General features: G+C 39.6%; 1 protein-coding gene and 1 pseudogene across 4 annotated transcripts in view; one reads left to right on the top strand and one right to left on the bottom strand.

Moving 5' to 3' along the window:
* The window catches only part of LOC129399564 (uncharacterized), a 742,397-nt pseudogene that overhangs the window by 117,952 nt on the left and 599,252 nt on the right, over positions 1-25,193 (bottom strand).
* ACYP2 (acylphosphatase 2) overlaps positions 1-25,193 on the top strand; it is a 165,048-nt gene that overhangs the window by 51,248 nt on the left and 88,607 nt on the right. The gene's annotated exons all lie outside the window — the stretch shown is intronic.

Here is a 25,193-nt window from a genome sequence, read left to right on the forward strand (position 1 = left end):
TGTTCATGAGAGAATTCTAAATAAAATTGTTTTAGAGTTAGATTGATTTATAGAGTAAGTACACATACATTTGTGAAGAAAATGATAAGCCTTGGGGTAAGAGAGAAAGCACAAGAGTGAAGGTGCTTGCCTTGCATGCAGTTAACTCCAGTCTACTACATAGCGACTTTCTCAGAGCCAGGAAGAGCCCTGAGAATTGGTGAGAGTGGTTTGTCTTCCCCACCCACAAGTAAGAAAACTATAAGCTCTTATTAAGAATACATGTTAGAAAAGCAGAAAACTTACCTAAGTGGGAGGTACTATGTTGTTGGATAAATCACTGTATCACTGTATCACTGTCATCCCATTGTTTATCGATTTGTTTGAGCGGGCGCCAGTAACATTTTCATTTGTCCCTGTTGCGTGCTAGTGTAGCCCACTGGCATCTGCTCGCTCCAGGAACATGATGAAGATCACGTTGTTACTGTTTTTGGCATATCAAATACGTCAAGGGTAGCTTGCCAGGCTCTGCTGTGCGGGGGGAAAATAATAAAAAATAAAAAGAAAAATAAAGAAAAATAAAGAGGTCGTGCAACTGTGAAAGCTGCCACGTGCTCCAGGAAAAATTGCATCACTCTCCCAGGAGCTTTGTTTTATAGTCTCTGGGTCTTGGCTGTTGATGAGATTACGTGGCCCCAGGGGCAGTTCGTGGGTGTAGCTGCCAAGCTACTGGAAAACTGGGGATCTGGGTGGAGGAGGCCCAGTCCCGCTCCGAGCTTGGGACCTTGGATATCTCAGCCACGGGTCCCGCATACCTGGGTTCCTCTGTTGGTTCCTTCTTGGGTGAGGCTTGTCCAAGTGTGTGGAGAGTGACCTTGAGCATGGCTATGGCTGGGTTCCAGAGCTTTTTGGTCAGATAAATGATAATATAAATATAATATGATAAAAGTATCACTGTAGTTCAAATAAATTGGTACATTTAAAGCCATTATAATTATAGTTAAAAGTATGGTTGCTTCACTAACATCCATTCCTGTCCAGGTCTGTGGGTACCCCTGATTAATTCAGGAAAAACCCTTAATTTATTGGCCTGAAGAAATAGTATAGTGTAGTAAGTAGGTAAGGCACTTGTCTTGCATGCAGTCGATCGGGGTTCAATCTTTGGCACAACATATGGTCCTTTGAGCATGGCCACGAGTGATCTCTGAGCGCAGGACTGAGAACAATCCAGGAGCACTGCTGGCTGTGCCCTCACTCAAAACAAACAAACAACCCCCTTACAGTTTGTTTTTGGTTCTTAGACAACACCTGGTGGTGGTGCTCAGGGGCTACTCCTGGCTTTGTGCTTGGGGTTCGCTCCCAAGCGCTTGGGGTAGGGTCCAAGCTGGGGCCTTTCACATGTCCCACAGGAGACACTTGAGTCCTGTTCTTAGCTGTGATTGATAAAGGAATGGGTGGGTGATGGGATTCAGGCAAATGACACACAACAACGTTAGCTGGTGACTTCCAACCTTGCTAGGTTTGACCAGGCTGTAGTACGGCTATCCTGCCCCTGTGAGGGTACGGCTATCTGCCCCCCTGAGGGTATGGCCATCCTGCACCAATAGGGACCTTGTGGAAGGGACTTGCCTGACATCAGAGGAGATGGAAATACCTGGGTTATTGATGCCATCAGCTTGTTGTATTGATGAGACCATTGTTTTGAGAAATTTGCTCTACTTTGGGACTCACAACTATGAAAATCAGTCATTTACTGTTTAATTCTTTTCTGGTGGGTTCCTAGTTTTTTTGCTTCCCAGAGCCTTCTAATTAATACAGTGGTCATTATCTCCCAGGAATTAATTTTTAAAGAAGGCACAAAATCCTTTAAGAAGCTTTCTAGAAAATGAAAATAAAATTTCTTTATTTAATTTTTTGGTGGGGCACCTTCCCAGCAGTGCTTAGGCATGATCCTTTGTGGTGCTCGGGGGATCATGCCCAGTGCCAGGGATTCAGGCTGGTGTCATCCACACGCAAGCCCGTGCCACAGCTGCTGGACCGTCCTTCTGACTCTGAACTTCCATCTTCAAAGAGAAAGAGTCATTCTCAACTGCAGAAGCTTTTATTTAAAGTAGTGAGGAACATTTTGGGAAGATAAATTAATAGTGTGCAGTGCGACCCTTGAAAACGCCCAGGTCGGCAGCATTTGTTCTGATTGGGCGACATGGAGGACATCAGAGGAAGCTACGCATAGGGACTCAGGGGGCTTTCTACTATTTCTGGATTTCCTGGGTTGTTTCTAAATAGAGAGTTAAAGATAGTCCATTGGATCGTAAAACAATAACCCAAACAACAAAAGTCCATCCATATCCTTTCCTCTTGCTCGCACAACTGACTGTCTTCCCTGGGGCCCCTCTGAGGGTATGGGCTCCAGCTTCCCTCCCCACCCCGAGCAGAGCTCCCAGCAGCCAAAGACCACTGGAACCTAGCTACAGCCATGCTGGAGCCCCCTCACCACACGTTTGGACAGGCCTCATGCATGAAGGTACTGGCAGAGGAACCCAGGTGTGTGTAATCCCATCAACGGCCAACATCCAGAGAGAGACTTAAAAGCAAGCTCTCAGAAGCTAGCGGCCGCTTGGCCGTGCAATATCATGTAGCCTGCTTCTCCCTCTAGGAGAAACTGGCAATCTTCTGAGAGTTTCCTGCCCACATGGGACAGTCTTGCAAGCTTCCCATGGTGTATTCATATGCAAAATCCTGTAACAAGCTGGATCTCATTTCCCTGATCCTGAAGAGCTCCCAGTGCAACATCGTTAGGAGGGCCGAGTCGAGATAGACTTCTAAGATCTCAGGGAAAGGACGAAATGAGATGTTACTGAGCCCGCCCGAGTAATCAGTGATTAACGGGATTTCGTGATTCGTGATCCTTTCCTCTAACCCCACATGTAGATATGTAGGAGATAATTAGAGGCACATGGAGTTATGTGTAAGTAGAGTTATTTTGATTGTGAAAATCGCAATTAGTGTTCAATCATAGAGGTTTGGTTAAATGATGACTCTGAAATGAAATACTGTCTCATTGATGAAAAACCACAAAACCGAGTAGTCATTCTGAGGCACCACATGAGGGGAGCAGTAGCACAAAGGGGCATTCTCCACTGGGATTTCTTTTCCAGTCCCCAGGGAAACAACAGTCTTAATGCAGCCTTTGTTTCTAATGTGGCAGTCTGAGTGTAAAGTGTCAGGGTAAGCTAAAATTCAGAAGGACAATCAATGTGATGTAGGTAAACATCCTCTTCCTATGGAAGGAGCCTTCTAGATCCTTCTAGATACAAGTAGCATCCAGAGATCAGAATGGGTCCCTCTTGGACTTACGGAGTTGAAGGCATGGTGGCCTTGAGGAGCCAGAGGGTCATACTTGGATAAGGGCCACATTTTCTAGCCCTGCGACTGTGAGAGGCAACCCCCCTTGCATCTCTAGGAAAAGGCTCCAGGAAGAAGGAAAATGTGATTATTATTGTTTGTTTGTTTGGGGGCCACACCTAGCTGTGCTCAGGAGTTACTCTTGGCTCTGCACTCAGGGATCACTCCTGGCTTGGCTCCTCATGGGATCATCTGGGATGCTAATGGGGATCAGACTTGGGTCAGGTATGTGCAAGATGCTTGTCTTACCCAGTGTATGGTCTGTGTAGCCCCAGAAACTGCAGTTCAATAGAGAGCTTGAATTGTAAAATTATAGTATATTGACCTAAGACACACTCATAAAATTCCTAAAACCTTTGAAGTATTTTGATGCCTTGCTCACTCTTTCTTTTTATCCTTCCCCTCCCCCTTTCTTACAGCTCCCTCCCTGCCCACTGCCTTCCCTCTTTTTTTTTTTTTGCTTTTTGGGTCACACCCAGCGGTGCTCAGGGGTTACTTCTGGCTCAGCACTCAGGAATCACCCCTGGCGGTGCTCAGAGGACCATATGGGATGCTGGGAATCGAACCCGGGTCAACCACATGCAAGGCAAAAGCCCTACCCGCTGTGCTATTGCTCCAGCCCCTGCCTTCCCTTTATTGATGCCATTGTGAAGACCAGGGGTCTTTATCTATACACACATACAATAGGGAAAGTTGAGTGTTTCTTGGTATAAAGTTTTGGTGTTTTTCGTATTTATTGTGAGAGATAGTCCCCCTAACAAACCCAATGTTGGATAGTTCCCTGGGTGAAATGGTGTAGGTGTTAGAATATAAGCAGGCAGCAAAACGTACACAACAAAGAATAGAATAAATACAGTTCAGGGTCATATAGAGGTAGAGGCAATTTGGGCAAAAATAGTACAGGACACGCTTTAAGGCTGCGTGCTGATTGGCCCTGTGAAATACCCCAGCTTCTGCTTTTCTTGGACCTATTGAATTTTGATGTGTTTACAAATTGTCCTCAATGTCTGTCAACTTAACTTATGGTTCAATTGTCAGATGCTGGGGTGAGAGAGTGATATTGTGAGACTGTGGATGGTTACCCAATTGCCTCTAAAACTCGGATAGTCCTTGTATGTTTGTTTGTCTCATTCTTTGCGACTGATCCCCACTAGAAAGTAGAAAGTATGAATCCGATTGACTTAGACAAAATTTAGAAGTTTAATTTTTTGTTTTTGCTTGTTTTTTTGGCCCACGCCCAGCAGTTTTCATAGGTTAGTCCTGGCTCTGCTCTCAGGAACTACTCCTGGCACAGCTTGGGAAATCATGTAGGATGCTGGGGATCAAACCTGGGTTGACCATGTGCAAGACAAGTGACCTACCTGCTATACTGTCTTGAACATATTTTTTTGTCTAGATTATTTTATTTAATTTTTAATTTTTTATTAGTGAATCACCATGAGGGGCTGGAGTGATAGCAGAGTGGTAGGGCATTTGCCTTTCATGTGGCTGACCCATGTTCGATTCCTCTGCCCCTTTCGGAGAGCCCGGCAAGCTACCAAGAGTATCGTGCCCGCACGGCAGAGCCTGGCAAGATACCCATGGTGTACTGGATATGCCAAAAAAAGTAACAATAAGTCTCACAATGACTTATTACTGGTTACTGGTGTCCGCTCGAACAAATTGATGAGCAACAGGATGACAGTGACAGTGAATCACCGTGAGGTACAATTACCTCCATGTTGATCCACCTATATGCAAATTTCATGACTTCATCTTTTCTAACATAGTATTAGATCATCTTTTCTGCATAGTATTCCATTGTGTAGATATACCAACGTTTCTGTAACCAGTCATCTGTTCTTGGGCACTTGTGTTTTTTCCAGATTCTGGCTATTGTAAACAGTGCTGCAATGAACATATAAGTGCAGATGTCATTTCTACTATACTTTTTTGCATCTCTTGTATATATTTCCAGAAGTGGTATTGCTGGGTCAAATGGGAGCTCAATTTCTAATTTTTTGAGAAGTGTCCATACTGTTTTTCAAAAGGGCTGAAGCAGTTGGCATTCCCACCAGCAGAGAAGGAGAGTCCCTTTCTCCCCACATCCACTCCAACACCAATTGCTTTTGTTCTTTTAGATGTGAGCTAGTCTCTGTGGTGTGAGTTGACATCTCATTGTTGTTTGATCTGCATCTCCCTGATGATTAGTGATGAGAATTTTTTCATATGTCTTTTTTTTTTTTGCTTTTTGGGTCACACCTGGCAATGCACAGGGGTTACTCCTGGCTCTGCACTCAGGAATTACCCCTGGCCATGCTCAGGGGACCATATGGGATGCTGGGATTAGAACCCGGGTCGGCCGCGTGCAAGGCAAACGCCCTACCCGCTGTGCTATCTCTCCAGCCCCTTCATATGTCTTTTGGTCATTCGGATTTCTTCTTTGAGAAAGTTTCTGTTCATTTCATCGCCCCATTTTTCTGATGGGGTTGATGTTTTCTTCTTGTGGAGTTCAACCAGTGCCTTGTAAATCCTTGATATCAACCCCTTATCAGATGGGTATTGGGTGACTATCCTTTCCCATTCTGTAGATTGTCTTTGTATTCTGGTCATGGTATCTTGTGAGGTGCAGAAGCTTCTCAGTTTAAGGTAATCCCATTTGTTTATCTCTATTTCCACTTGCTTGGCCAATGCTGTGTCACCTTTAAAGATACCTTTGGCTTCAATGTCATGGGGGGTTTTGCTGACCTTGTCTTCAATGTACCTTATGGATTCTGGTCTGATGTTGAGGTTTTAATACATTTTTATTTGACTTTTGTGCATGGTGTTAGGTAGAGATCTGAGCCCATTGTTTTGCATGTAGTTGTCCAGTTTTGCCAGCATCACTTGTTAAAGAGGCTTTCCTTACTTCACTTCATATCTCTTGCTCCCTTATTAAATATTAGATGATCATATATTTGAGGTTTTGTGTCAGGATATTTCCTGTACCATTGGTATGCAGCTCTGCCTTTGTTGAACATATTTTTTAATCCTCCACAAAGTCTTAGCAAGTTTAATTTAATAGTACATTAAAAAATTTATATACCACGATCATGTGGGATTCATTCCAGGGATATAAAAATGGTCTAACTTCCAGGGACAGTAGAGACAAGGGCTAGGAAGATTGCTCCACAGTTGGAAGCCTGCCTCATGGGCTAGGTGAAAAGGCAGATGGAATAGAGAAGGGATCACTAAGTTAATGATGGTTGGATGGATCGCTCCGGATGGGTGATGTGTGCTGAAACAGCCTGGTGCAGGTTCTGGTGCCATCAGCCATAATGATTGTTAATTTTTTAAAATTAAAACATGAATATCTACATAATAGAATACTATGCAGCTGTTAGAAAAAATGAAGTCATGAAATTTGCATATAGGTGGATCAACATGGAAAGTATGTTAAGTGTAATGAGTCAGAGAGGGACAGACATAGGAAGATTGCACTCATCTGTGGAATATAAAGTAACAGAATGGGAGACTAACACCCAAGAATAGTAGAGATAAGGACCAGTAAAATTATTCCACAACTTAGAAGCTGGCCTCACATGCTAGGGTAAAAGGCAGCTCAGATAGAGAAGGGACAACCAAGTAAAGGGTGCTAGGAGGCCCTGCTTGGGATGGGAGATGCGGGCTGAAAGTAGACTATAGACGAAAATGATGGCCACTCAGTATCTCTATTTCAAACCACAACATCCAAAGGAAGAGAGAGGGCAAAAGGGAATGCCATGTCACAGAGGCCGGGTGGAGTGGAGGGGATGGGGCAGGGGTGGGGGGAGGGATGCTGGGACCATTGGTGATGGAGAATGGGCACTGGTGGAAGGATGGGTATCTACCATTGTATGACTGAAATGCAAGCAAGAAAATTTGAATGTCTGTAACTGTACCTCATGGTGATTCACTAATAAAAAATTAAAAACAAAAAACAAAAAAACATGAACTTACAAAGTTGTTCATAATAGAGTTGTTTCAGGCATATGATGTTTCAGGACCAACCCCATCACCAATGTCCACCTTCCTCCACCAATGTCCCCAGTTTCCCTCCCACTCCCCAGCCTTTTGCAGGCATATAATAAATTTATTTCATATTTCTTGTTCCTATAAAACCTAAAGGAATGGCAAATGGAATTGTCATAAAATAAATCAATACAAGTCAATTTGTGACGATTAATTGTTAAGTTTTCAACCCTTATCAATCTAGTAGAGGGCAACCAAGTGCACTGTCATGAGTGAGTGCCATACTCAATGCCACATGTTGGGAAATTTTTTATATCCTTTAAAGGAGCCCTTTTAATTGCTTCTTGCAAAACTGGTTATAAGACTATTAGTTCCCTAAGCTGTTACCTGTCCATGAAGCTCTTTATTTTTCCTCCAAATCTGTATGTTTTTTTATTTTATTAAATCACTGTGAGATCGTTACAAGCTTTCATGTTTGGGTTACAATCACACAATGATCAAACACCCATCCCTCCATTAGTGCACATTACCCATCACCAATATCCCCAGTATACCTCCCCTTTCCCACCCTCCTCCTGCCTCCATGGCAGACAATATTCCCCATATTCTCTCTCTAATTTGGGGCATTATGGCTTGTAACACAGACACGGAGAGGTCATCATGTTTGGTCCATTATCTACTTTCGACATACATCTTCCATTTTCTTTATTCCATCTGCTTTCTCCCCTCCACTCATGAAGCAGGCTTCCAGTTATGGAGCAATCCTCCTGGCTCTTGTATCTAATGTCCTTGGGTGTCAGCCTCATGTGATGTTATTCTATACTTCACAAATGAGTGCAGTCCTTCTATGTCTGTTCCTTTATTTCTGACTCACTTCACTTAGCATGGTACTCTCCATGTCTATCCATTTATAAGCAAATTTCATGACTTAATCTCTCCTAACAGCTGCATAGTATTCCATTGTGTAGATGTACCAAAGTTTCTTTAACCAGTCATCTGTTCTAGGGCACTAGGGTTGTTTCCAGATTTTGGCTATTGTATGTTAATCTAGAGTATTCTTGGTGAGGTGTTTGTTGAGCTTTTGTACTCTAGCCTTTCATACTTTTCTGGGTGGTAGAATCTCATTTCATGGATCTGTTATACATCTAAGAGATCTTTTTATGATCTCTTTCGATTGTACTGCTTTCAAATTCTGTATCTTTGAATTTTGAATTTTATCATTGAGTACAATGTGTCTTGGAGTTTTCCTAGTTGGGTTCATTTTCACTGGACCCTCAGTGAATGAGGGTCTGTTGGATCTCATTACCTGTATTCCTCAACTATAGGAAATTCTTATCAATGATTTCTTTATCACATTTGCCTCTGATGATTTTTATATTGTTCTTTTATCCCAAAATATTCCAAAGTTTTCTGGTATGCTGTTCATTTCTTTTCAAACTGTTTTCCACCTTCTGCTGTTTCTTAGCAGTTTCCTTCTTCTAACATTGGAGCTCAGCTTCTGTTATTCTGCTATTCAGAGTTTCTTTTAAGTTATTTTAATGTCATCTACTGTGTTCTTCATTTCTGATCGGAGTAATTTAATTTTGACTCTTATACTTTCCTGTTCTTTGCTGACTACCTGTGCCATTGTAGTCAGCCTTGGAGTCTTGGAGTTCCTTCAACATCCTCATCATGGCTTCACTAAAGACACTGAGGATTTACCGATGTTGCTTATGTTTTCTGTGATATTGTTTTTGTTCATTAAGCTTGGTGGCTTCATGCTTAAAATTTTTAAAAATTATAACATTATGATTTATAAAGTTGTTCATAATAGAGTTGTTTTAGGCTTACAATGTTCCAACATCAATCCCTCCACCAGTGTGATCTACACTGTTGTCCTCAGTTTCCCACCCACCATCCAGGCCTGCCACCTTATCAGGCACAAACAAATGTATATTCTATTGCTTGTTCCAACAAAAAGGCAAATGGAATTATCAAAGAATAGATCAATAAGAGTCAACTTGTGATCACTGTTTTTAACCTTATTGATTTTCTAGTGTTCGTGCTATGCTGAGTGTAGGTAGATAGATCACCTGGAAGCTATCTATCCTCTAGGTAGATTCACCTGGAAGATGTGCAGGATTAGGCCGGGGGCACTATCTGTCTTCTCTGCCTGAGCTCACTGAATGACAGGAAGCATAACTTGAGCAACATGGAGTTTGTTAAGTTGACCTATGGCGTAGCTGAGTGATTGGCTGGGCACCTCAGGAACTGTGCTATGGGCCCTTAACAGGGTGCATGTTGGGTGTTGAGTTGGCTGGGACTCACCTGCAGGAAGGGCATCTGACTCCCACTAGGGACTAGGCAGTGATGTCCTAGTGATGTCAGCAGAGCCTCGCTTGGGAAGGTGAAGCAACAGGCAGAAGGTCATACTTTCTTTTGAAAAATAATGCTTGTAGTCAAACCCAGGCCTTACATGTGCAAGGCATGTACTCTACCACTAACCCAAGTCCCACTCCATTTCTTTTGAAAATCAGAAAGAAATTGCTTAAAAAGAAAAGTGTAATTCTCCCCTACTCACGAGTAGGGTCTAGGAAACAGCTGCACAGTAATCACCAGGGAACATACTGGAAATAAAATTCTGTCACACCATAAACTATGATTACAAAATCCTATATATGTCAAATATTATTTGTATTTCAATAGGAATCCCCAAATTTAAATTTTCCTAATCCATGGAAAGGAGGAATATTAGTAGCCACACCTGGCATATGTGAGTCTAGGGAGGCCAGCTGTTCTCACTCATTAAAGAACCTTGTTCCTTAATCTTAAATTAGTATGTCCTTTCGCTCACAGTTTCAAAATACCCCATTTGGGCCAGAGAGATGATCATACAGTGGGTATGATGCTTGCCTTGCATGCAGTTTTCCCTGATTCGATCTACAGTACCCGATATGGTCTCATAAGCACTGCTAGGAGTGAACCTGGAGCACTGTCAGTTGTGGCCAACCCCTCTCAACTCCCCCTAAAAAGTACTGAATAGCTTTACAATGACAATTATATATATGATATATATATGTATATATAACATATATATGTTTTTAATCTGAGAAAACAAGTGTAGGGAGAGTGAGAGAACTCTTTCAGATGTATCATTTGTAGATATTAGGGCTGGGATGGTAGCCCAAGACAGACCCCACTGTGGATCTGAATCAGTTACATAATTTCTGAATTGACATTTATTCTTAAGTGTTCAGTGGGTAAAATGTATTGACAAATGAAATTTGGTTGGTGTTCCATTTTAGATGTATTCTTGCTTTCCTAAAATACTATTTTTATTATTCAAATTTATGCAAATGACAAAAATCCATATTTTATATTTTAGCCAATAATATAGAGTGAAATGTAGTCTAGAATGATAGACAGCTGTTAATAAATAGCATATCTTAGTAGAATAATGACAGCAATTTTACTCTGTAATAAGGTATTGGTATCCTTATATCTGCAAAAGGTAAGTAGCAGTACATTAGAAAATGACATGAATGTGGAGAAAATAGAAGCATTCCATTAATGATTCATTTAAAACCTGCCCAAAATTATAGAGCAAAATTAAAAAAAAACTCCTTTTTTTTTTTTTTGCTTTTTGGGTCACACCCAGCGATGCACAGGGGTCACTCCTGGCTCTGTGCTAAGGAATTACCCCTGGCAGTGCTCAGGGGACCATATGGGATGCTGGGAATCGAATCTGGGTCGGCTGCGTGCAAGGCAAATGCTCTACCCACTGTGCTATCACTCCAGCCCCAAAAACCAGACTCTTAAGTAGGTATGATATATGAAAACTTAAGACTGATGATCTTTATTTCATCAGCATTTTCTTTTGGAATCACTATATAATGGTTTTAGTCAATTTAAAGGGAAGTAAAATCAATAATTGGAAATGTAAAAATGAATGCACCCTCTTACTAAATCAAAGCTTTGTCTAACCTAGCATTCTCATCCATGAGGCTTGATGTTGAAGTCTTAAATGCATGACTGCATTTTTCTGTTATCAGGAAGCTATGTCTATAGGGTAGCAGCATCGACAACCCTTGTTTTTCTCAACATTTAATTTCATTGTTTCTTTTTTATACTTCATTTATTAAGAAGTTCTACTAACATTTTCTCTTTCCCTGTTGCTTTGTGATGTTGTTATTTTCCCTGGATTGGTGTAACCCCTTGGCAGTAGCTTTGTACTAGACACCTTGTGGCTGGGGAAAGGCCACTTTGGTTAAATACAAGATAAGGAACAGGAGGAAAAGTGTCGGTATTAAGACACCAACTAGTGCCAGGCAGATAGGGGAGCAGAGGTGCCGGCTGTCAGGAGAGCACACTTCTTGAGGTACGCTGCTTTCTGTACCACTTTGGTTACTTATATAACCTGTACAGACCCCCTCATGCCATCAGCTCCGTCTCCTCTCCCCAACTGCTGTCACTGCCACCCTCCACCTCTTTCCTAGAGTCACCTGAGTTGATTTCTCTTTCCAAATTAGCCAGTGGCCACACACCTGTTCCGTGGTATGTTTTCCTTTCCCAAAGGGTGGGACCAGGCCCCAACATTCTGTTTATGTTTTCTTGATTTATCTTACTACTGTCCCCTTTCTAGCAATCACTTCCAATAATTTTCTTTTTATTTATTTATTTATTTATGTATTTATTTATTTATTTTATAAAGTAGTTCACAATACTTGATTACATTTAATATTTGAACACCAATCCCACCACCATTACACCTTCCCACCACCATTATACCTTCCCACCATATTTTGTATGTTTTCATCCTGAATCCCAACCCCTGCCCCAAAGCAGAACCGAAATAACTTATTTTATATGGTTTGTTATGAAAAATCACTGAAAATTCTCCAAAAGTTTCCTTAGAGGAAAGAGTGTGAAGATTGTTGTATTTCACCCAGGGGCCATTAAATCCTTCTAATAGTGATCACTAACATGTTGTTAAAGGTTGAGCCTTGTGCGCACACACACACATGTATCTGTAAATAGTATATATATCTGTAAAAAAAATTTCCCTCTAAGATTGGTTGCTTTCTACTTAAAAACCCATCAAATATGGTGCGGTACTCTTGGAGTGTGGGTGATGTGAGATATGAGTTGTTGCATGGCCATGAATGTGGCCGCATGGTTCAGAAATATGTTCACTTCTGGATGAGGCTTGGCCTGAGCATGTGGAGAGCAGTCTTGAGCCTGGTGGCAGTTGAGTTCTAGAGGTTTTCAGCTGCCAGTGCTGTGTTCCTTGGGGTAGGGAGGGGTCTCACTCGCCCCCCTCTTGAGCACCCCAAATGAAACAGCCTGGCTTGGGGTCCAATGGCATGGTTATGGCATGTGTTGTGTTATGATCCCTTCAGGGAGAGAGATCCAATAATTTTCTTTTTCTAAAATTCTTCTTTACTTTCTGATGTTTAAGTCTATTCTTAGAACCTTATTTTATTCAGATTTGTTCAGTGTCCATCAAAAGTCAGATATTTACTTGTAGTTAATTTTATTCTCTCGTGTGATACAGGTCTTGATTTAGGGTCAATAATTATAAAATACAGATTTTGCAATACTATTGCAATACTGGTCAATGATTATAATTATAATTATGAGCTTATTAAGCAGAAGTCCTTTTTAGAGTATATGTATTTTTTGTTGTTGTTGTTTAATGTGGATCTGGAGCGATAGCACAGCAGGGCGTTTGCCTTGCATGCTGCCGACCCGGGTTCGATTCCTCTGTCCCTCTCCGAGAGTCTGGCAAGCTACCGAGAGTATTCTGCCTGCACAGCAGAGCCTGGTGAGCTCTCCGTGGCATATTCAATATGCCAAAAACAGTAACAACAAGTCTCACTATGGAGACATTACTGGTGCCCACTTGAGCAAATCAATGAACAAGGGGACAGCAGTGCTACAGTACAGTTGTTTAGTGAAAAACTGGAAGTTACTGAATTTTACATGGAACTCGAAACTCTTAGTTTTAACTCTTTGGGATAGATTTAGTTGTTGCTTTTTAAATGTAAGTTTACCTTTTGAGCAGAGTTACATGCCCTGCCTCCTTGGCTCTTGCTTATACCAGTCACTTGCCACATGTTCATTGAACTCTCCTAATTTAAAAAAAAAAATTTATTGAATCATCGTGAGATAGTTACAAGCTTTCATGTTTGGGTTACAATCACACAATGATCAAACACCCATCCCTCCACCAGTGCACATTCCCCACCACCAATATCCCCGTTATACCCCCCTTTCCCACCCTCCCCCTGCCTCCATGTCAGACAATATTCCCCATACTTTCCCTCTACTTTTGGGCATGATGGCTTGCAACACAGACACTGAACTCTCCTAATCTTGAAGGCACTTGTTTTCTTCAATAAGTGATTTTGGGTTCAAGATGTCGTTGTTCTCAAGTGCCTTAGAATAGATGACTGGTTAAAGAAACTTTGGTACATCTACACAGTGGAATACTATGCAGCTGTTAGGAGAGATTAAGTCATGAAATTTGCTTATAAATGGATAGACATGGAGAGTATCATGCTAAGTGAAATGAGTCAGAAAGAGAGAGAGAGAGAAAAATATAGAAGGACTGCACTCATTTGTGGAGTATAGAACATTATCACATGAGGCTGACACCCAAGGACATTAGATACAAGGGCCAGGAGGATTGCCCCATAGCTGGAAGCCTGCTTCATGAGTGGAGGGGAGAAGGCAAATGGAATAGAGAGGGGATCACTAAGAAAATGATAGCTGGAGGAATCAGTCGGGATGGGAGATGTGTGTTGAAAGTAGATAATGGACTAAACATGATGACCTCTCTCTCAGTGTCTGTGTTGCAAGCCATAATGCCCCAAAGTAGAGAGAAATTTTGGGGAATATTGTCTGCCATGGAGGCAGGGGGAGGGCGGGAAAGGGGAGGTATATCGGGGATATTGGTGGTGGGAATGTGCACTGGTGAAGGGATGGGTGTTTGATCATTGTGTGATTGTAACCCAAACATGAAAGCTTGTAACTATCTCATAGTGATTCAATAAAATTTTTTTAAAAAGATGTCGTTGTTAATTATTTGCAAGCAATAATTTTCTTAAGTATTCATGGCAAATGATATTTTGAATCTCAGATATAGTCTATGAATTGCAATTTAGCTCTGTTATTTATTTTCTGTGTGGGCTGTGTTTAGAGAATGGCTTTGAATTGTTTTCTTATTAGGTTAAAACATTTTTCCCAAATATTTTGTTTCTAAAATGTTTTATCCAAAGAATATTTACTTTTTGTTTAATTGGGTTGCCTATTATTATAATAAAGGTATAATTTATATATAAGTAGTTATATATAAATTATTTACATGTATTTAAATATATAAATTATTTATAAATAAAGGTATATTTGATTTACAGCCAGTGAACTAGAGGCACTTGAAGTAAGATGGTTTATCCCCTGTGCTTTTACATACTTTACACTCTTACTGATTTGCAGTAGCATCTTTTGCTTCTACCAGGTGTCTGCTGGGATGATGCAAATTTGCTGTGGTATTGGTGTCATCTTTGTTTCTCTGAAACAGATGGACCAATCTGTTTCCATGTTCATTGAATCCTCTTTGTGATCTTTCCCATGATTGTAAATAGTGTTCTGTTTTTTTTTTGCAAGCTAAGTGTTCTCCTGTAGGGAGGTGCAATCTATTTTCAACTCTTAGTTTTAACTCTTATTGAGGTTTGTATTTATTGACAAGCGTCCTACCTACTATGTGCTTCATTTCCTCCTATTTTATGATGCTAGATATGTATATCCTTCTAAGATTTGTCAGCATTCATGATAGTCCTTTTTTTATTTGTCAAACATATTTAAGAAATAAGTAGACATTATTTTGATAGATCAATGCTAAGAATATTTTTATTCCAGCATGTTCATAGCCATTTCCTATGGCCCAAACATATAAATATTAGTAATTGTAATAAAAGTTATAAATCATGGAGACCATAGGTGTTTCCATTTTAGCATAATTTTAAAATTTAAATTTATTGATTTTTTTAATTGAATCACAATGTGATAAACAATTACAAAGTTGTTCATGACTGGGTTTCAGTTATATTATATTCCAACACCATCCCTTCACCGGTGTATATTTCCTACCATGAATATCCCCAGTTTCCCTCCTTCCCCCTGCCTCCCCCTCCCCCAAACCTGCATCTGTGGCATGAGGCACTTTTCTTCTCTCTCTTCTCTCTCTCTTTCTCTCTCTCTCTGTCTCTCTCTCTCTCTCTCTCCTCGTGTGTGTCTGTGTGTCTGTCTGTCTCTCTCCTTTTGGGCATTATTATTTGCTCTCTCTCTTTCTATATACACACATATGTATATATATATGTATGTATGTATATCCCAGGACTGAAATGTTATCATGTATAGCCCTTTACCTACGTTCAACACTCAGTTCCTGTCCAAACTGATCATTTCCAACTATTATTGTCATTGTCTTACTGGTCCCTTCTCTATCCTAACTGCCCTTACCCCCCACACACTTGTGGCAAGCTTCCAGCCATGGACCAGTCCTCCTTGCCCCTTTTTCCCTGGCCTTGGATACTAGTCTCATACTTTTTTTTAAATCCCACAAATGAGTGCAATCATTCTATATCTGTCCCTCTCCCTCTGACTCATTTCACTCAGCATGATATTCTCATGCCCATCCAGTTATAAGCAAATTTCATGACATAGTTTTTCCTAATGGCTGCATAGTATTCCATTGTGTAGCTATACCAAAGTTTATCCAGTCATCTCTTCTCTGGCACTAGGGCTGTTTCCAGATTCTGGCTATTGTGAATAGTGTTGCAGTGAAGAGAGAAGTGCAGGTGGCATTTCAGCTATGTGTTTTGGGGCCTCCAGAGTATATATTCAGAAGTGATATTGCTGGATCAAATAGGAGCCCAATTTTTATTTTTTTTGTGGGATAGCCATGTTATTTTCCAAAAAGATTGGACCAGTGGGCATGCCCACCTAAAGTGAGTGAGAGTCCCTTTTTTCATGCATCCATGCCAATACTGATTGTTCTTGTACTTTTGATGTTTGTCAGTCTCTCTGATATGACATGATATGTCACTGTTGTTTTGACTTTCATATTCTTGATGATTAGTGATGGAGAGTATTTTTTTATGTCTTTTATCTATTTGAATTTCTTCTTTGAGGAAGTTTCTGTTCATTTCTTCTCCCCAGTTTTTGATGGTGTTGGATGTTGTTTTTCTTGTAAAGTTCCACCAGTGCTTTACATATCCTGGATATTAAACCTTTATGTGATAGGTTCTGGTAAAGAATTTTTCCCATTCTATGGACTGTCTCTGTATCTTGGTCACTGTTTCTTTTGAGGTACAAAAGCTTCTTAGTTTAGTGTCCTTCCATTTGTTTACCTTTGCTTCCACTTGCTTGGTCAATGGTGTTTCATCTTTGAAGATGAATTCAATGTCATGGAGGGTTTTGCCTACATTTTCTTCAATGTACCTTATGGATTCAGGTCTAATATTTAACATGTTTTTAAAAAGTTTATTTATTTGTTTAAATATATAATTGATTTTATTAAGTGACTCATGAATAGGGCAGCATCTCCTCTACCAAAATGAAAGGTGTTTTTAAGAGCCACAGGAAAGGTTTTTAATGGCAGAAAGGGGGTAGGATAAAGAAATCATAATACTGTAGCACTGTTGTCCTATTGTTCATGGATGTGCTCGAGTGGGCATCAGTAACATCTCCATTGTGAGACTTGTTATTGTTTTTGACATATCAAATATGCCGTGGGTAGGTTGCCAAGCTCTGCCATGCAGGTGGGATACTCTTGATAGCTTGCTGGGCTCTCTGAGAGGGACAGAGGAATCAAACCCGGATCAGCTGCATGCAAGGCAATCGCCCTACCCATAATTTTACCTTTCTTTAGGGAATATAAATATTAGGTGAATCAACTCACTGATGCTGACCAGGAAATTTTACACCTGATTAATTACCTGGGTGTGGTTGAAACCGTAATCAGACGAGGGATGTCTTTGCTTTGGTAATGTGGGTTTAGCACTAGAAACTCCTTTTTAGGCCTCTTGTTTTTAACTTTGTCTTTGGTCAGGTCTTATTTTCTCTGACTGCTGAGGGGTGAAAAGGGAGATGTACTTTGAGAAGCTTAGGGAACTTTTATTGGCTCTTCGATGCCAGTGGGGGCCCTTCTTTGGACCTTTAGGCATAAACCAGAGTCTCCCCCTGCCCTCCTTTGGAACAGAAGCTCTGAGCATTCACCCACCAGCCAACGGAGCTGTTGCCTTGCAAGCGTAGACTGCTTTGCTCTCCATATGTATTTGAATTTATTGTTTTACAATTAAAAAACCTAGGAGCGCTTGGTTTGGCTCAGCCGGGCCAGGAATCCTGGCATGCACCCAAGCCCGTGGGCCATCTTCCTGGTCAGCCCATGGGAGTTTTTGGTTCCATCTCTGATAATAGCAGTGTTCAGTTTGTTCTTTGAGATGTGATTTTCAAGTACTTTTGTGCATTCTATATCAAGCAATCTTGAACACCTAATTAAAACAGAGTCCAAATGTGGGTAAGAGAGAAAAGGCTGATTAACTTGTTATCCTGTGGAATTTCAGAAATCCTAAAATTGTCACAACTTAGACTATTTCAGGACCTCACACAGCTTCCTAAGTGTGTCTGAGTTATGTTGCTGACGTGGTTTGTGCATGGGTCCTGGCCAAGGCAGTGTCATGCTTGCTTTGCTGCTGGCTTCAGTTGGAGGTCTTCTAATTCCACTTGCTACCTCTTCTTTTCTCCCTAGTTTCTCTATTTTTGTCTTCTGGATTTCAATTCACATATATGATTTTTAAGAATCATTTTGTTATTGGGCCACACCCGGCAGTGCTCAGAGCTTATTCCCGGTGGTGCTGTTGATTGAGCCAGGATCCTGCAGGGCAGAGCCTTAACCCCTGTATTATCTCTGCAGCCCTTCAATATACTTTTTTACATTGCCAGAAACCAAACCCATCACACATGACAGACAGGTATTCTACTGCTGAGTTACACCCCCAACTCCATACTAAACACACACACATATCTATCTAGCTATCTATCTGTTTTCCCCTATAAAGTTTTTTGTTTTTGTTTTTGTTTTTGTTTTTGGGTCACACCCGGCGATGCACAGGGGTTACTCCTGGCTCTTCACTCAGGAATCACCCCTGGCAGTGCTCAGGGGACCATATGGGATGCTGGGATTAGAACCCGGGTCGGCCGCGTGCAAGGCAAATGCCCTACCCGCTGTACTATCGCTCCAGCCCCCTCCCCTATAAAGTTTTAATGTGGCTTACCCTTCTCCCGTTGACCCTTGGTTCTGATTTTGATGCTAATAATAAATTAATTTTAATCTTGGATTTTTAATTTTTAATTTAACAATGATACTTATGGTATTTTTCTGCCTGAGGTTATATTACAGTTGATTTAAATCTTTTTAAATCCTAAAATAGTGAGTGGAAGGGGTGTGTGTGTGTGTGTGTGTGTGTGTGTGTGTGTGTTTTGTGCTGTATTTAATTGTTGGAGCTTGGTTTCTACATGACTTCCCACTAGGCTGGCATCATGTGATCCCTATTGTTGAGCAGGAAATTAGTTTTTGTTCAGAATAGCAGGATGAAACAGAAACGATGATCTTAGCTCTAATGCTTCTTTGTTGCAGAAACACAAATTGAAATACTGGCTTTGTGATTGACCTAACTTACTAGATAGCCTGCTGATAAGAGCTTTTGTTTTGTCTTTGGAAAAAAAAAGGGAGTTGTTTTCTCCTTACTTTTAGAGGAAAATAAGAAAAAAATTGTGACTTGCATATGGTTTTAAGGAATATATTTGTCAGTGTGTATGTGCACTTAGGGCATGTATGTTTATCAAGTCAACTCCTAATATTATTTACAAGCTATTACTAGCTTTTACTTTTATAACTGTTGCTAGCTTTTACATTGCTTTCTCTTTTATTTAAGTATTGAAGAAATGACAAAAGCAAGTTTAATTTTTTATTTTTTTTGGCAGGCAAAGCTTTTCAAGATGTTTATTTTTGCAGATGTATTTCATCAGTTCTTAAGAATGAAGCTAGGAATGTTTGCTGGCTTCTAGGTTGATACCACCCAGAAATTTTTTTAAAATCTGTTTTCTTACTCAAAAGATTATATTTTGTTGGGGGAGGCAGAGACTCATTTTTGTGTATTGATATTAAAATATATAATGTATTTAATGCTACTTTATAGCAACTCAGGTTAATGTAGTGATTTAATAATTAATGATATTTACAGAAAGTAGAGGTTGTCCATTTCTATTTTCTGTGGAAAATTTGAATATGTTATTTATGTCATTCAGAATTGTTCATTATTTAGAAAGCCTCCCACAGAGGCTAGTCTTCAAGAAAATTGATACTTATAAATTGTTACTTTAGATCAGCTAGTCTTGTATAGTATTTCCTATACAGAATTACTCCAAAACATTGTTTTGACACATTTTATTTGAAATGGACTAGAACAAGATGTGTTGAGAAAAAAAAAACCTGGAAATGTTTGATCCTTTATTGACAAATATTTATGTCTTTCAATTGAGATAGACATCAAGGCTGTTATGTCTCTACAGAAAATGACACCTTAGACAAAAAATTTAAGTAATTACATGTCAGCGTAGTGACAGTTACAGAAGAAACCCCTGTCCTATAGTTTCTGGCCAATTGCACTTGCCTTGCTGCATGAGCTTTGAAACTGGGCAATAAAGCAGAGCAAGAACACAAAAACTAATCTTGAAATTTAGGTGCAAAGTCTAAGAAAACATGTTACTGTACTCCTTTCCTCTTAAATTTGTTTTTTTTCTTTTTGGTTTTGGGGTCACACCCAGCGATGCACAGGGGTTACTCCTGGCTCTGCACTCACAAATTACTCCTGGCAGTGCTTGGGGGACCATATGGGATGCTGGGAATCGAACCCGGGTCAGCCCTGTGCAAGGCAAATGCCTTACCCGCTGTGCTATCGCTCCAGCCCCTCCCCTTAAATTCTTAATAAAACTAATGTATGTCACAAAGTAGTGTTTCTCAAGCTGACAGAAACAGCCTGTTCATTGAAGAAAAAGAAAATCTCTACACGTCAGTGTCATCTGATACTTTTAGAGTATTATGTACACCAGTGATAGTGCTTCTTATAGTAACATGCACAAAACTGTAGTTCTATGCTTAAAATCATACTGAGTAAATAACAACAAATGTACACATTTAATATGTATTTTTTATTTTATAAAGTAGTTCACAATATTTGATTACATTTAATATTCAAACACCAATCCCACCACCAAATTTGGGATGTTTCCATCCCAAACCACAATCCCTGTCCCAAAGCAGAACTGAAATGATATATTTTGTATTGTTTGTTACAAAAATCTGCTGAGAAAGCTAGAAAAAAGTATCCTTAGAGGAAAGAGTGTGAGGATTGTTGCATTCCACCCAGGGGCAATTAAGCTCTGCTATAAGAGATCACAAACATGTTGTTAAAGGTTTAGTCTTATGTGCTTGTATATATATATATATATATATATATTTCTGTAAAAATAATGTATATTTCCCTCTAAGATTGGTTGCCTCATATTTTGAACCCTGTTAAATGTGGTGTAGTAATCCTGGGGTATGGGTAGATTATTTGGTTTGGAGTATCGTGTGGCCGCAAATGCATGCACTTGTGGAAACCGGCCATGAATGTGGTGCTGGCTGAGTTGTGGAAGTTTTCAGCTGCCGGAGCTTGGTCCCTTGGGGAGGGGAGGGTTCTTACCCGCTCCCCTCCGGGTGCTCCAAGTGAAACAGTGTGGCATGTGGTCCAGTGGCATGGTTATGGAGAGCGTTATGTGATCTGGACGGTGGCTGATAACATGATTATTTGGCACCAGCCAGAGGTGGGTTATGGGCATGACTGCTGAGTCGCTGGAGACCGGGGGATACGGGCACTTTTAGTATTAATAGGAGACAAAACCATTACAATTAAAATGAGCAGCAGTCCATTTCAAATCAATGTGGATTCAGTGGAATGGCTTTTGCCTAGGAGTGATCCCTGAACACAGGGCCAGGAATAAGCCCTTAGCAATGCTGGGTATGGCCCCCAAACCAAAATTAATAATAAAATAAGAATAAAAGGAATGACTCGCACTACTTTGTTGAAATAACTGTATATTTGATGGGTTGTGGCAGAAAAATGTAACTGCAAGTCTAGTCCTGTGGCCTATCTGTTTCTGTATTTGGATTTTAGTTAATACTTAATATACACCTGCTTACATAATGTGTTCTTCACAATGTTATCAGTATCTTAACGGTCTTACTAGAAGTTTGGCTGATCAGCACATATTTAGTGGAACTCTGACAGCTAGAAATTCTAGGAGAGCAAACCATGCCTCACTTGGAAACTCTGTAAAGCTTTATCACTTGAATATAATATTAGTCTGATTCACATCTTAGTTAAATAGGTATCTGATGCATTCATTCATTGCTCTGGTCAGGTATAGAACAGTTTCTTTTTGCACAGTTATGATGATACTTATTTAGAGGAAAGCTATAAGGTGATACAAAGATGACCACAGGTTCTCACCACTTTATTTGGACTATAGGTCCTTGTAATACAAGTGTTTCTCCATGTCAGTTGACATAAACTAAGTTGTACATGCAGATTACATGAAAATCTTGTGGCAATATGCAGTTGAATGGGTCCATCGAAAAGGTACAAATTGCACTTTTAATTTATTTTGTAAAGAGTATCATAAAAATAAATAATGGTAGGCATAACTAATCTGAAATATACTGAATGCATTCATAGATCTTGGTTTGATAAATAGTGTTAAGTAGAATACTGATAGTGGAAAAAAAGGTTTTTGATTCTAAATCCTAATTTCAATTTAAATAATTTTGTAAATTTTAAACCCTAGATCCAGTATTAAAGATATTAAATCTAGTATTAAAGAAGAGCGCTGCATAATAGCTAAATCTGACACCAGAGTTTGACATGAGCTATTTTAAAGAATTTAGATATGTTTCTACGTCCTGAGAGATTTTCTAGTTCCTGCTAGCTCTGCTGTGCTGTCTCTGAGTATTCTGGTTCACTTGCTGGACCGGATGATGTACAGGCAAGCTTGGGTTTGCCATCCTCAGTAGCCATTCCTTGCTTTGGGTTGTGTTACTGTAACTATTTGTTTTTTATTTTATTTTAACTTTGAAAAATATTATTTAAAGATATTATAAATTATATTTAGTCTCTGTATACTGTAAGTAATTTTTCTCACCAATTTATTTCCTTATTCCTTATGTTTCACATATCTAAATGACATCTATTCCTTTTTTTGTTTTTTAATGAATCACTGTGAGTTACAGTTACAGACTCAGAAACTTTGTTACAGACTTAGAAACTTAGAAAGATTAAACCATGAGGACTGCTGGGGGTGGCCCCCAAACCAAAAAAAATCAAAAAGAGTAAACATGATGTGTGGAACACTTTATCTTTATCTTCTAATTTCTGATTGGCAGGATTTCAATCAAGTGCTTAGTATGTTTACATTCGATGAGAAGCGGAGTGGAGAGTAAGCACCACCCCACCTGCCACCGTGTTTGCACATAGCAGGTATGCACTCCACCTGCCTGAGTGGAGTCGCAAACACATGGAGAATGAATGAATGAAGAGCTTTGGGGTAGCAGCAGTGCTGCTGGTCTGATCATGTTGGTGTGTTAGCAGAGGCATTTTTTGAATTTCTAGAGACTCTGCCTTCATATTGCCAAATTATTTTTTGGGGGGATGCAAGAACATGAAAGTTTATTAGTTTCTTTGCCTAAGGAACTTCTAGGGTGAGCATAACCTTGTAATAACCATGTGACTGGATTGCCTTTTGCGTACAGAAAACAGTCAGCAAACTGCCTGTAAAACGTCAGATTGCACACTGAACTTCTACTTTTGTTTTGCTTTTTAATTTGAACTTATCTGTCATCTTAAAGGCTTGGATGTAATCTTCTCTCTGCTGTTACTAAGAATGAATTTCCTTCTACATTGCTGCAGTTGGAATAACCCAGTTTTAATGTCAATGGTTAAATGCTTTTTGTGGCTCTTGCCATTTATTTTCCTGCTGCTGGCATCAAGATAGGAGTTAAACCACTAAAATAATGAAAAGCAAATGGCATAATATCTGTTTAAATCTGTTTGTAAACAAATAGTTTTTGTAGCTCAGATAGTCAATGTGCTGAGCAAAGAGACTCAAGCAAATTTTTCCTTTGTCAGTTGACCCACTGGGTCAGTAAATTTTCTTTTATAAAGTAATTGTATACTCCGTAGCTACACACATGTGTTTGGTAAGTTAATTTGTTTTGACTAAAAGATTAATATGTTCCTCTATAAAATATTCATCACATTTATGTAAAGAAGATATCTAAACCAGCTATAATTTTATCACCTGGGAAACAAATTTTAATAGAAGCTTCCTTTAACTTTTTATGTGTGGTTGTGTTTTGACTATTTTCACCACAAAAACTTAGTAGTAACTTCTAGAAGTATTAGAAGATGTTGATTAAGTAAAAATGAGGAAAACCACTATAGTGGCTTCTGAAGATAGTTGATATGAAGATTTCAGCATAGTTCTCTCAGTTTTAATGTTACAATCAACAAATTTACTAGAGGTTCTGAAAAGAAGAGTAATACATAGAATAGAAAAGATGCCATGTTAGAGTTTAAAAGAATTCTGTTGTTCATTGTTGTTCATATTCAGTGTTCTACCTCCTTCACAATAGTGGATAGTTTCTAACACTTGACAAAAGCAGTTGGTCTAAGCTATAGAGCAACAGAGTTGTAAAGGACAATTATTATGTGAAAAGTTATTTTTTATGTTGCAAAGAACTATTTGTTTTGTTATCACCATATAGATTAAAATATTTGTGACCATATTTTATTACATAAATCCCCTAGTATAATCTTTTTAATTAAAATCATTTCTCTAAGCTTATACTGAATAATTTATGAAATGATTGAAAACAGATTGGTGCTTGTTTGACTAAAGGTACTTTCATTGTCTATTTTCTCAATGAAGATTTCCAAGTTTGTTCAAAGTACTTAAACTTCAAAGCATTTTGGTTGACCTAATGCTTTATTTTCCTTTATAACCCAATCTGAATACATTTTGCAGTTTTTATAATAACTGAGGTATTAGCACTCTCCCAAATATACTGAGAACTTTTAAAAATAACACCTCTGTCCATCTGTTAATCTCACTGTAATAAAAATCTGTAACCTTCTATGTTAACTATGATTTTATTTATTTATTATTTTAATTTTTATTAAATTTTTTAAATTGAATCACCATGTGGAAAATAACAATGCTTTCAGGCTTAAGTCTCAGTTATACAATGCTGAAACAACCATCCCTTCACCAGTGCACATGAAAAAACCCCAGTATACCTCCCATCCCCTTTATCCCCCACCCCCCGCCTGTGTAACTGATAAATTTCACTTTACTTTCTCTTCACTTTGGTTACATTCAATATTTCAACAAAAAACTCACTATTATTGTTAGGAATTCCCCACTGGAGTCAGACCTGCTGTGAAGATCACACCGTTTTGGATTTCTGTATTTTAGCAACTAAGTCCAGGGAAATTTCTTCCAGAAATTGGATCATTGCAAGCTTGTATCTCTCATTAGTGGTCCTCATAACAAGGCGGTCGACACACCTTCCCCCCCCCACCCCCCGAAAGGAAAAGGCAAGAGAGAAAATCCTTTCCCCTCCTGGGCAGGCATGGGGCCGCGGCTTAGTTCTCAGTCTGGAGACATTTTGCAAGGAGCTGCCAATATCAAAAGTAGTT

This window comes from Sorex araneus, chromosome X (genome assembly GCF_027595985.1).
Source record: "Sorex araneus isolate mSorAra2 chromosome X, mSorAra2.pri, whole genome shotgun sequence".
In the NCBI taxonomy this organism is placed as follows: domain Eukaryota; kingdom Metazoa; phylum Chordata; class Mammalia; order Eulipotyphla; family Soricidae; genus Sorex; species Sorex araneus.